We start from the raw sequence: 12,400 nt of genomic DNA on the forward strand, positions 1-12,400 counted from the left end.
GACCTCACACCACAGAATCTGGTGGAGTGCTTGAACAATTCACCTCGGACACACCGCCAGCACCAGCAACAGGAGTGTGAGACACAGCCACCGATCTACTGACTGACACATGAGCCCTAGACCCAGACACACCGCCAGCACCAGAAACAGGAGTGTGAGACACAGCCACAGCTGTGGTGACTGACACATGTGCCATAAACCCAGACACACCGCCAGCACCAGAAACAGGAGTGTGTCCCTGCTCTTGGGAGGTGCCCTTTCCTTGGTACTGTCCTTGTCCTTGGGAGTGTCCCTGATCTTGGGAGGTGCCCTTTCCTTGCTACTGTCCTTGTCCTTGGGAGTGTCCCTGCTCTTGGGAGGTGCCCTTTCCTGGCTACTGTCCTTGTCCTTGGGAGTGTCCCTGCTCTTGGGAAGTAGCCTTTCCTTGATACTGTCCTTGGGAGTGTCCCTGCTCTTGGGAGGTGGCCTTTCCTTGGTACTGTCCTTGTCCTTGGGAGTGTCCCTGCTCTTGGGAGGTGGCCTTTCCTTGGTACTGTCCTTGTCCTTGGGAGTGTTCCTGCTCTTGGGAGGTGCCCTTTCCTTGGTACTGTCCTTGTCCTTGGGAGTGTCCCTGCTCTTGGGAGGTGGCCTTGGCTTGGGAGTCACTTTGGTGTGGGGATGGCTGTGTAGCATGTGAATCAATTTCCATACACACCCCTACATGATCCTGTCTGTCAACTCCAGTGTTGGACACGTCGTCTTCGGATAAAGAGATCACAGGCTTAGGGGATGGTGTCTGTGCCCTCTGTGCCCTGCCGTGCTACCTGTGGCTGCTCCTAGTGTAATAACCAGAATAAGAGGCCTGATCTGAAGACTCACTCTCCCCTGTAACATCAAGTGGTGTGGATGGTTGTACAGAGGTAGCACCCTGTCTATGCGACTGTACAATGGCTGAGGACACAGTGTTCGCCAATGACTGACCAGTTCTGTGGAGACCAGCAACATCGCCATGCATCCCCTCCATGAATGCCACCACCTGCCCCAACTTCCTATCGTAGTCTTGGAATGCATTGATCATGTTGGTCTGCCCTACACACAGCTGTCGCAGCAGATCAACAGCCTCTGCACAAAGTGCACTTTGTGTAACTGGGGCAGGGGCGGCGGTTCCTGCACCGAAGGCAACTCTGCTCCCCCTCCTCTGGCGAGCACGAGCAGTACATGTTGCAGTGGGTGGCAGTGTGGGCCCTGTGTGCTGTGTCCCGACTGAAGGTGTTGATTGCCCACTCCCTGTCTGTGCCAACAGTGCGGACTCACCAACACTTTCTGAGGATGAGGGCGATGGTGTTTCCACATGTGAGTCCTCAGGGACGGTCCTGTCCCCCTCTCCGTGGCTGCCCTCTTCAGTGTCAGTCTGCGTGTGTGTGACCTCTGATTCGGAAGCATTGCCACCACTCATCTCCGTCGTCTGTGGGTCAGTGCCCTCTGCCAAAGCTGAAATAGAGAGAAACGCTGTGTGAGTAAGTGCCACACTCACGTAATGAAGGACAACAGATCTAGGATTCCATTACATACATTGTACATGTAGCACACATCCTGCACACGTCCCACCCCTACTATCTGCACACATGTCATGCCATGGGACCACAGACCTCAACGGGATGTCCTGGAACCCTCAACTACCAAGCAAGTGGGCTGTCCACCAGTCGGACATGGATGCCAACGCCTACTCCGCTAATGGCACCAGCATGGTATTTCAGATGAACATACGCACCACGGAAGCCACTACTGTGTCTGAGCAGCAATACATGCATTACAGGCCCAAGTAACATACACATACAATCTGCTCACCGCTAGTTTGCTGAGGTTCCCCACTCAGCTGGGTGGACAGGTCAGGATGCGTCACAGCAATGATACGGTGCATAAGAGGGGTCATGGTGCGGCGGGCCAGACGTGTAGATCTTGGAATCATCCCCAGTGTCATCTCCAACACATTCTTGCTAAGCCTGGAGATGTCGTCCCAGCACTTGTGGCAGTGTGTGTGTCGTTTATTGAACCCCTCCACAGCCCGTACATCACGTGCTATCGTCCTCCACACGACCTTGCGATGGTGCAGCTTTACCTGCCATGATGGGAGACAAGAGGGCAACGTAAGTGGACAGTATGACATGCACAAACATCGTAGTAACACGTTTCAACATGCAAGGATGCTCAGCACTACACATGTAAAGGTCCCACAGCACACCGCCAGGCCTGCAGAAGACAGGAGCCACAGAACACCTCATGACCAACAACATGTACACCACTGTACTTACCACCTGTCCGGGCGCACCGTAGAGCCGTTGGTAGTGGCTGAGCACACCGTCCACAAGGACATCCAGCTCCGCTGTGGTGAAGGGACGCCACCGGGTCTCTCGCACTCCCTGCATGGCTAGGTCCTGGACTGTGGCACAACAGCAGCAGCTGTTGGTCAGCTCAGCAGCAGCAGGTCGAGGTGATGGTCACAGGCAGCAGCCGTTGGTCAGCTCAGCAGCAGCAGGTCGAGGTGATGGTCACAGGCAGCAGTCGTTGGTCAGCTCAGCAGCAGCAGGTCGAGGTGATGGTCACAGGCAGCACTGGATCAAAGCAGTGAATGTGTGCTTGTGAAAGTCACACATATATAGGGCCCAGAGCCCATGTCAGTGGCACACGTGGCCAGCTATTGGTTCCCCCTGGATGCCTCATTCGAAAAGGCCCTGGTGTGGCAGTGCACTGTTTCCGCCATTGTCGATGGCGCATACGTGCCCCGCGTTACCTCTTCCCATTGGCTGCCTGTGCACATGCCGTCACGGACACACATCGGCAACCGCACGTGCGCACTTCCGCGACGGTTGCATCTTTTGCAACAATGTTCAATCAGTGGCGCCACCATGGTGGTGCACGCCTTCCGCGGGGGAGGTGCAGGCCAACTGTTAACGATCAATTCAAAATGGTCAGGCGATTTCAGTAGATGTTTCCTAAGTTAAATTTGCCCGGCGTAAAACGCCTCTAATACCATACGAAGTTATTCAATAAAGAGGCAGGCGCTGGAGACAGGAAGACAGGAAACAAGTTTATTCCGTCGGAGTGGAACACATCAGATCAGACAACAAGGTATCGTCTCGAGGTGCTCTCCAACCTCTTTGAGACCTGGTCTTTTATACACTGGTTTAAGGCATGTGAACGTCCTTTATTACAACAGGGACATTGTGAAGTATGAGAACGACATCACCGGCAATCCCCTCCCCCCCCAGTTCCGGCCCATTCCAACACATGACAACAGTAGAGGCCCTTTCCCCTCATATGATTGGGAGGGGCCATCACGCAGCTGAGTGTTCTGCCGATTCCTTTGGAATGTGTGCGCCTGATCGAATCTCAGGGGATGGGGAGGTCGTGATCAATAGTGGCTCCTTTCAGGAGAGGCGAGTGAATACAGTAATGGGCAATAAACTGTATCCTCGGGCTAAGGGATGACCAGCGGTTCGTACAGGCAGTCGGGCTCAGAGGAAGGGGTCATCAAAGGAGGGGTATTCATGGACGGAAAGGAGGTGTTGGTCAGGCGCGGGGTGTGATTCCTTGAGACAGAGTCATGGGAGGGGAGGGTTCATGACTTGTGCATGTGAGTGCGGGGGCAGCCAGGGTGCGCGGGGAAGACTTGCAAGTTTCAGGGAAGTGTGCTGACGGGCGATCGTGAACAGGGAGACCGTGGTACCTAAAATGGCTGTCGTGTGTGTTCATACGTGAGTCTGCAAGATGGCGTAGATAATGTTCAGTACACGAACTAAAATTCCACAGTCCTCCCTTTAACATGTCTCGCCAGCTTGTCAGTTCAGATCGATTCCCATGAGACCACGCACCTCTATCTCGTATAGGGGACTCATGTGCTCAGTTTTAAAGTTCAAAGTCTTTGGGCACATACAGTTGGAAATGAGTGCACATAAAGATGGTAAACATTGAATACCTAAACAACACCCACACAGTATCATGATTGGTATCAATAAAAACGTGAACAATCTCCACCCCCAGTTCTTCAAAGTGTCCCAGAACCAGCCTCCAAGCGACCATCCTTCCTGCTCCTGGTGAACCTCCAAGGACAGTCTCTGGAGGTGTTCGATTGCTTTGTAGACTGAAGGTGAGTTATCTGGCACGTAGGTGCAACAGCTGGAGCCGATGATGCGGCATGCACCTCCGCGGTCGGCCAGAACCACATCTAGAACAAGACGGTTTTGAAGAGCCACCAGGCGGTCGGCCTGAAGCTCAGCCGTGTTGTTAGCAAGGATGCCAGCGGTGATGTTAATGGTTGTTTCTAATGCCTGAGTCAGGTGTCGGATAGCGCGGCTATTTGCCATTGGTCCCCACAGAGGAACAAGTCCCTTTGCTGCATCCAGGAACTGTGCTCCGGTGGAGTCGGCTTGTTCAACATCTCCGGCACGCTTTTGCCGGTGGTGGTTGGCTGAAGCCACATATGTGGGAGGAAGAATGAAGGCGATGTAGCATGTACCCCTCCAGCCTCTTGGGAGCCAAGTGTAAGCTTTGGTGCCACAAACAAAGTACATATTCGGGGAAGCAACAAAGGTGGGGGGGTCAGCTGAGACCAATGTTTTGGTGATGCGACAAGAACTGTGACCCACCAGCTGCGTTCCTTATCCTTCGAGGCATACGAGTCCTGTGACATTGATGACAGACAGGGCCACGGTCAGGGTGGCAGCCGTTTGTTTCCGCAGGTGGGAGAAGGTGGGTCTGGCTGGATTGTGGAGCACTTGCATTTCGACTCTTTCTTTGGCAGGGATGTTCGTAAGGAAGGTTGAACCTGAAATTGCAGGACAAAAGGGCTTTCCTGTCTTGTTCAGCCAGAACCCATAGTAGAAGTGTGACACGGTTTGACCAGAAGTGGCGTTGTCCTTGTGGCTTTCCTGCATGAGGATCAACCAGGCGAGGCAGGAGCCGTGAACTGAGAAAGGAGAGGGGATGAAGGGGATGGAGTGTCCGGTAGCATGTGGGAGCAACCCACAGATCCAGCAGTTCGTGGCATTTGCAGCAAGGTTGTGCTGGTGCAACAGTTGTACGAAAGAATTGTTCCAGAACTCCCTACGCCTTTCTCGGAGCTGAGGTGAAAGGGTGATCAGGTGGTGCTCTTTCGTGGTTGGCTGGACAGTGGTTGGCAACATCTGGTGAGCGGGTGTGCTTTCCTCCAAGATCCAGAAGGAAGTCATGAGGAGGAGGCAAAAGAGGAAGACAATGAAGAAAGCGATTGTCTTAGATTTGTGCAAATTGTCAGTCTTTGGGTTCCTGTAGTGGGTATTTCCTGTTGCTTCCGACGTCTTCTTTTCTGGCGCTTCCATCATCTTCTTATCTGGCGCTTCCATCATCTTCAACTTCAAGGTGCTCGGTAGTGGGCAGAACCACAATCTTCGTTTAGCTTCTCTCCGGGTAACCCTTGGTTGCTTTGGGTCACCGTTCTGAGATTTTTAACTTAGTCAGTGGCCTACTTAGCCGAAGCTCCCTCCTTTCGACGCAGGAAATACCCTTCTCGGGATGGCACAGTGGGATCAGAGTGTTTTGCAAGTTCAAGTGCCTCGGTATCAGGATAGCAGTTCAGTGATGGTCGGTCTTTGTTCAGGAGCTCTTCTTGGGTGCTGACGTTGTCTGTCGTGGCCAGGGTCGAGGAAACTTTCTTGCAGTGGTGTGCATGCAGCCAGTTCTTTTTCCCCTCCACTCGAAGAGCCGTCCGAGTGGTGATCAGTACTTGCCAGGGGCCCGTCCACCGGGGTTCCAGACTCTTCGCTCGTTGAAAGTTCCGGATTAGGATGTAGTCCCCCGGCTGGATATCGTGACCGGGACCCCTGGAAGCATCGGGGATGGCCTGCTGCACCTGTTGATGAATGACAGACAATGTTTTAGTTAATTTGCACAAATAATCTGACAGCAGGACGTCGGGGACGTCGTGAATGGAGGTCGATTTGGGGGCAGTCCAGAGGTTCATAGGCCGCCCAAACACAACTTCGTAGGGGGTCAAGTGGTGCTTAGTGGGAGTGGAGCGCATCGATAGTAATGCCAGTGGAAGGGCATCTGGCCACTTAAGTCCGGTGGTGGCCACTATTTTTGACAGTTTCAGTTTCAGTGTAGCGTTGTGTCGTTCAACCAGGCCAGCAGATTGGGGGTGGAAGACTGCGTGGAATCTTTGTTTTACCCCCAACCCCTTCAGGATTAGTTGGATAACTTCAGCTACGAAGTGGGGGCCATTGTCGCTCCATAGAATTCGACAAAGGCCGTAGCGAGGGAAAAACTCTTTCAGTAGTACTTTGGCAGTAGTCATGGCAGTGTTATCACGGGTCGGATAGGCTTCCACCCATTTGCTGAAGGCACATACAATGACCAATACGTACTTCAAGCCTTGGCACCTCTCTAGCTGGATGTAATCCATCTGAAGGACCTCAAAGGAGTGGTCGGGAATCCCAAACCCTCCCCGGGGTACCACAGTTCCTTTCCCGGGGTTGTGTTGTAAGCAGATGAGGCACTGCTGGACTAGACGTTTGGCCGAGTCAGGGATCTTGTTGTTGTGCCAAACTTTGGAAATGAGTTCAATCATGGGGGCAGAGCCTATGTGTGCAGGGGAGTGTGCCATTGTCAGTATGGCGATCAAATATGCATCAGGCAGCAACCATTTGTTCGTGTCTTTTGTCCGCCAGCAGCCTTCATCGTCCCTTAGACCCACCCGCGCCCACTCAGTCAATTCGTGTGGTGTGCTGGTCGATTGGATGTCCCTGATTGTTTCCCTAGCGTCGGTCCATTTTTCTGCTTGTGACCTGGTCACATACATGCGTGTCGTTGTCCTATTCTCAGCTGTGGTTCGGGCGGTGGTGTCGGCTAGTGCGTTTCCCTGTCCAACTAAATCTGTCACCTTCTTGTGTGCCTGGCATTTGATCACTGCTAATTGTCTGGGGAGAAGAACTGCTTCAATCAGGGCGGAGACTAAATCTCCGTGAAGGATGGGTGTACCGTGGGACGTCAGGAATCCCCTTTCCCTCCACAGGAGCCCAAAATGATGAACCACCCCGAAGGCGTACTGGCTGTCCGTGTAAATGTTTGTCGTGGTTCCTGCTGCTATGATACATGCTCGCGTGAGGGCAATTAGTTCTGCTGCCTGTGCGGATCGTTGTGTGATGCGAGCGGTTTCAACTACTGTTCGAGCTGTCGTCACCGCATAGGCAGCAGAAGTGGTGCCGTCTGGGAGTTTGATACAAGAGCCATCTACCCATAGTTCTCCATCAGGATCTGTAAAAGCAATGTCTCGGAGGTCAACTCTACTCCTAGTCTGTTCGTCCGTGAGGGTCACACAGTCGTGTATAGGGGGCACATCGGGGTAATTTTCGGGCAAGGGTAACAGTGTAGCAGGGTTCAATGTCGTGCATCTCTTCAGGGTGATGTGGGGTGCAAGTAGAGTCAATTCGTACCCTGTTAGTCGTGCGCTAGTCAGATGTTGAGTCTTAGTCTGGTTCAAAAGGGTGTCAACTGCATGGGGTACTAATACCGTGAGGGAGTTTGAAAGCACAATTCCCTTACTCTGGCGGATAGAGACAGCAGCAGCGGCTACTGCTCGAAGGCAGGCAGGTAGAGCTCTGGCGACTGGATCAAGAGTGGCAGAGAAGTAGGCACAAGGGCGTTGTTTGGCGCCGATGGGCTGAGTTAGAACAGACAATGCGCATCCCTCCCTTTCGTGAGTGAAGAGGGAGAAGGGCTTGGAGTAATCTGGTGTTCCTAGAACGGGTGCCGAGCAAAGGGCATCCCGCAACTCCTTAAAGGATGCTTGGCATTCGGGAGTCCAAGGGAGTGGGAACGGAACATCTTTGGCCAACAGGGAGAGTAGGGGTTTTATAATGAGACTGAAATTTGGTAACCATTGTCGGCAAAAAGAAGTAAGGCCCACTAATGAACGGACTTGCTTCTGTGTTTTTGGAATGGGGGTGTCTAGGATGGTTTGGATTCGGTCGGGCGTAAGTTTTCTCCCTTCTTTGGACAGGAGGTGGCCTAGGTATGTTACTTGGGGCTGACAGAACTGCAGTTTCTTTTTGGAGACTTTGTGGCCATTCTCCGCAAGAAAGTGCAAGAGTTGGATAGTGGCTGTGATTGCAAGTGGAGTGGTGTCGGCCGCCAAAAGGATATCGTCAACATATTGGATCAACACCACTCCATCTGGTAGCTGGACGGCGTCCAGCTGTCTTTTGAGGGCCTGGCTGTAAATGCTGGGACTTTCAGTGTAGCCCTGGGGAGCTCTACAAAATCGGTACGAACGGTTTTTTAAAGTGAAGCCGAAGAGATAACGGCTGTCTGGATGGATGGGGATAGAGAAAAATGCACTTTTAAGATCTATAACGGTGAAGGTGGTGGCAGTGGACGGGATGAGAGTCAGGATGGTGGCGATGTCTGAGACTACGGGGTACTGTGGCACCACCACTTTGTTGATTTCTCGCAGGTCGATGATGAAGCGGTACGCTTTCTCATCTCCCTCACCTTGCTTCTTAACAATGGGTAGGATAGGGCTATTGCAGACATTACTAACCACTTCCTCTACCACTCCTGCATCTACCAAGGACTGAATAATCGCTACCAATGCCTTCTCGCCTTCGGGCGATATCCGGTACTGTGGGAGTTTCAGGAGTATTGCATCTGGTCGAACAGTTATGTGTACAGGATCGATCATCATTCGTCCTACATCCGAGTCGTTTCTGACCCAGAGGTACAGGGGTAGAGTATCGAGCAAGGATAGGTCAGCATCTGTTATGGCGTACATATGTCGTGCGGGGTGGGGTCTGGACATGCTCGGGTTGTCGTACAGGATGACTCGGACTCCATCCGGGGAACACCTAATAGTAGCTCGGAAATGTTTCAGTAAATCAATACCCATAATGGCGTCAGGGGAGCTGGAGGAGAGCAGAAACGTTGTGTCAGTGGGATTGCTTCCTAGGTCAAAGAAGATAGGTACAGACAGGGGATTAGTGGAGGGCGTTCCATCGAAACCTATCGAGGTAATGTGTGAGCCAGACAAGGGTGCCCTTGGAATCAGTCGTTTTGATAATACACTACGTGTCGCTCCAGTGTCTACCAAAAATGGAGACTTTGTACCCAGGACCTTAGCAGTGACGTAAGGACCTTGCTGGTCAACACAGAGCTCAACTGGATCCCTCCCTTGCCCCTGGCAGTCCTATGCAGAGTCGTGAGCATTGTTGCAGTCGGACTGTTGGCACTGATTCTGTCGGGGGCGGTCAAATGTGTTTGGTCTGTCAGATCGGTCATTGGTGGTGTCGCGGGTCTGCCCTCGTCCTTGCCCTCCAGATTTGGAGCCATTGGTCATGTCCCTTGTTTCTTTATTTCTAATCATTTCCCGAAGGGCCAGGCATTGAGACTTCCAGTGCCCAAATTCTTTGCAAAATGCACACTGGTTCTCATCGAGGTCGGTTCGTGGAGCGCCAGGTGTGGGGTTGCGGTCTCTAGGGGCCGAATTCCTAGGGGCATTCGACTGGTAGTTTCCCCTATACCGTTCCCTTCCTGTAGTCACTCCCTGCAGTTGAGCAATCATTACTCGTTCCTTTAAGTCCTTTTTCTTTTTCTCAGTTGCCCTTTCGTTCTTGTTCTTTTGATGTTCGTAATACTGAGCCATCTGAAGGATAGCTGCAGGTTTAGAGGCTCCCCAACTACTCTCGCTAGTTTGTAACTTTTGGGAGACCTCTTGCGATAGCCCCTTTACGTAGTTTTGCACGAATAGGTGTTGTCCGGTTGCGGTGGTCATATCTTGGCCACTGTAGTCGGAGAACACTGTTTCAAATCGTGAGAAGTATTCTGATACATCTTCCTGAGGCTTCTGGCGACAAGCCGTGACTACCGACCAGTCTACCTTCTTTTCTGGGATCAACGTCTTTAGCTTCTGCACTATTTTGTCGGGGAGTTCCAGTATGTCTTTTACAGGTTTCTTTCCGGGCTCTCGTTGCCTATCTAGGTCATCGAGTTGTTTCCAGGTGTGTCCGAACAGGTCTGTGTGATCGGCTTTCCGGATTTGCTTCCACACATCAGCCGGCAGACACAACCCAAAAAACAAATCAATGTCCGCTAGAGTCATTATGGTTGAGCCCAAGGCTGTGCCTAGTTCTGTATAAAATGCCGTAGGGTTCTTTCGCAGATCGGGCAGGGTTTGCCTAAAGGTTAAAATATCTTGCCGATCCCATGGTTGGTAAACCCAGTTGTACACAACCCTCCCTTTTGCATCTGCGTGGTTGATATCATCGTTTGTTCCCTGACCTCTTGGGGGAACCCAATAGGGGGCGGCTTCTCTGATGGGCATCATCGTGTTGGCTGCTTCTACTGAGGGCTCAATCGTCTCAGGGACTGTGATCTTGACCTCTGGTTTCTGTTCCGCGAGGTGGCGGAAGACCTCAAGCGTTTGCATGAAGAGGTCCGTCACATCGCCCTCAGTTCCATCTCCAACATCGACCCTTCTATATAGAGCCGTCAATTTAGCAGGACCTTTATTCTGGTACCTATCCTCATACGCGTTCAGGGTGTGGTAGCTGAACCGCAAAATGAAATGCCGTCTGTGACTACCGGCATGTGAATTATGCATATTCATCGTATATTCCTCGCTCTCCTTCCGTTCTACCAATGTTTTTGCTATCTTGTCGATTCCATCCCGCTCATCTTTGCTCAACCTATTTGGTCTGGCTGTTAGGTGCCTGCTAGTCTCATGTTCATCTGCTGTTGTTACCAATGCGGCTGGTGCGAAGGCCGTAAGAGCCGGGGCACTAGCGCTAGAGTCACCCATACCTGCACTTTGGGCTGGTGAGTGTTGTGCTAGAGGCTGGCTGGGAGCATAAGGAGGAGGCATGTAGATAATTGGAGGACCGAGTAGTAACTCGTCATTTGCCCGCTGTTTGGAGGGCATCTCCGGGTAGAGCGCGGAGGTGGTCCTGACAGGGCATTGGCCTGCCAGTCCTGATTCTTGCGTTTGTCTAACTTCCTCTCTTCTTCTTATTTCTTCATCTAGTTCTTTTGCGGCCAGATGGGCTGTTTTTCGTAACTCTTTCACTATTTTCGCATCCTCTCTTTTCCTGCGATGTTCTGCTTCTTTGCGCCACATGCCAATACTATCGAGCATAGTGGGCGTTGCCTTGTTTATTTTTACAGCTGCTTCTAGTGTTTTTATTTTATTTTTATCAAAAGAACCTATCAGTGGCCATTGATTTTTAGGATCCTTTTTTGTATATTTATGCCATAACTTACTATAAGCTGGAGCATCTCCACTGCTCTCACCTCCATCCAGCCTCGGACGGCCCCTCCGTCTTGGAGCCGGTACGGAGTCAGCTTGTGGGGCAGGTTGCTCAGGGGCCACATCCGTGTCCAGGGGCACAGGTGGCGGTGGCGTTGCTGACCGTGGCGGCTGGACACTTGGTTGAGGGGGGGGTTTGCGGTCTAACCATTCCCTCCACAGTGATGAGTGCTGGCCCAGGAGGTCCACTATTTGGCCAAGGCGGCTGTCAATGGACTGCAACACATGGTGTTATCAACCGAGTCCTGGTGGGCACGATCAGCCTGTCCCTGCCCACGCTCATAGGAAGCCTGGACTCTGCCTAGGGCTTCCAGTGTCTCAGCGCCAGGATGGGGTGGGTGTCCTTCCCCAGCTCGCCGGTGTGAGGTACTCCTGCTGGGGGATGTTGCCTCGGCTCTCTCCTTTCCCATCCACTCTCCCTGCTTGGCTGGGATGTTGATGGCCCTGCATCTTGCGATGGGTCAGGCAGGGTGGCACAGGCAGGAGTGGTGGTAATGGTGGTGGTGGAGGTGGTGGTGGTGGTGGGTCTACAGCTCACTGTGGCAGGTCTTGCAGGAGTGACACAGGCCACGGTTGTTGAGGCAGCGATTTCCAGTGAGCCAGATGGCCCTGGCACCTTGCATTGGCCCGCTCCCTCCTCCGCACCGGAGCTGGCTGTGGCATCGTCCCAGGAGAGTCCTGGATGTGAGTGAGGAGAGTGTTGCGGCGGGTTGCTGGTTTCACCTGTCAAATTGCATTCAACTGAGGGACAAGATTTTGATGATCAATACTTTGGACATGACATGTTTTGTTTGCCATATATTACTTTTCAGTGTCCTCTCTCACACACCCCATCCTCCACCACCCTCCCTGTGGACATGGGGGCCTGATGGGAGTTGTAGTACTATCCTCTCTCAAACACCCCACCCTCCACCACCCTCCCTCTGGACATGGGGGCCTGTTGGGAGTTGTAGTACTATCCTCTCTCACACACACCACCCTCCACCACCCTCCCTGTGGACATGGGGGCCTGTTGGGAGTTGTAGTTGTGACCTCTCGCACACACCCCACCCACCACCACCCTCCCTGTGGACATGGGGGCCTGTTGGG

The sequence above is a fragment of the Lissotriton helveticus genome, chromosome 2_1, assembly GCF_964261635.1.
Source record: "Lissotriton helveticus chromosome 2_1, aLisHel1.1, whole genome shotgun sequence".
In the NCBI taxonomy this organism is placed as follows: Eukaryota; Metazoa; Chordata; class Amphibia; order Caudata; family Salamandridae; genus Lissotriton; species Lissotriton helveticus.